This window comes from Neopelma chrysocephalum, unplaced genomic scaffold (assembly GCF_003984885.1).
Source record: "Neopelma chrysocephalum unplaced genomic scaffold, ASM398488v2 Primary Assembly neopelma1_358, whole genome shotgun sequence".
NCBI classification, from domain to species: domain Eukaryota; kingdom Metazoa; phylum Chordata; class Aves; order Passeriformes; family Pipridae; genus Neopelma; species Neopelma chrysocephalum.
The window spans coordinates 68,063-68,976 of NW_020898022.1; positions in this window are offsets into that span (position 1 = coordinate 68,063).

The following is a 914-nucleotide window of genomic DNA, read 5'->3' on the forward strand; positions in this document are numbered from 1 at the left end:
CTTTGGGGAGCTTTGGGTGCGGCGAGGGGGGCTCGGGCAAAGTATTGAGGGGCTCAGAGCTCAACGAGAGGCATTTGGGGCATCCCGGATTTGGGGGACTCGGGGAGGGGGGACTCGGGGAAGAACCCGGGGGGGGCCCGAGACCTCTGGTTGGGGGGGTATCCCCCCAAACAATAAAGTGTGTCTGTTTGTACCGAGAGTCTCGTTCTTTGGGGGTCAGAACCCCCGTTTTGGGGGCGAGGGGGTTTGGGGGCGGTTCCCATGAGCCCCCGCGCGGGCGGGGTGAGTTCTCGGCGAAACTCCCGCGATGCTTCCGGCGAGGTTTTGGCGGGACGTGCGACCGCCCGCCTCCCACCACTGTCTCCGCCAATCAGCATACACCCCTCCCTGAGCGACAGCGGGGCAGCCAATCAGGTGCGCCCAGGCGATCGCCCAATGAGGGCGCAGGCAGGTGCGCACGTCACCGCTGCCCGGCACGGGGTCTCCCACCGCCCCCACCCGGGGGCGCGGGGCGGGGCTGCGCGCAGCCAATGGCGACGGAGCTTTCGCGCTTGGCCCTGCCCTCCGCCGCACCGCCCAATCGGCGCTCGCCCCGCGCCCTCCCCATCCCCGCGCTCTCTGTGAGCGACGTCCCCGTCGGCCAATCCCCGCCACCGCCGCTCGAGGGCCGGTCCCCGCCCCTTCTCCCGCCCACCAGCCAATCCCCGCGCGGACTGCGCTGACGGACAGCACCATTGGCCAACCGCGGCGCGCGCGGCGCCTGAGCGACGCGCGGCTCGGCCAATCAGCGCGGCGCGTGCGGCGCGGCGGCGTGGAAGGTTCGCGAAGGCCGCGCGGGGGCCGCTCTATGGCGACCGGGGCGAGCGCGGCCCAGCCCGGCCCAGCTCCCGGCCCCGCCGCGCCCCGCGCCCCCA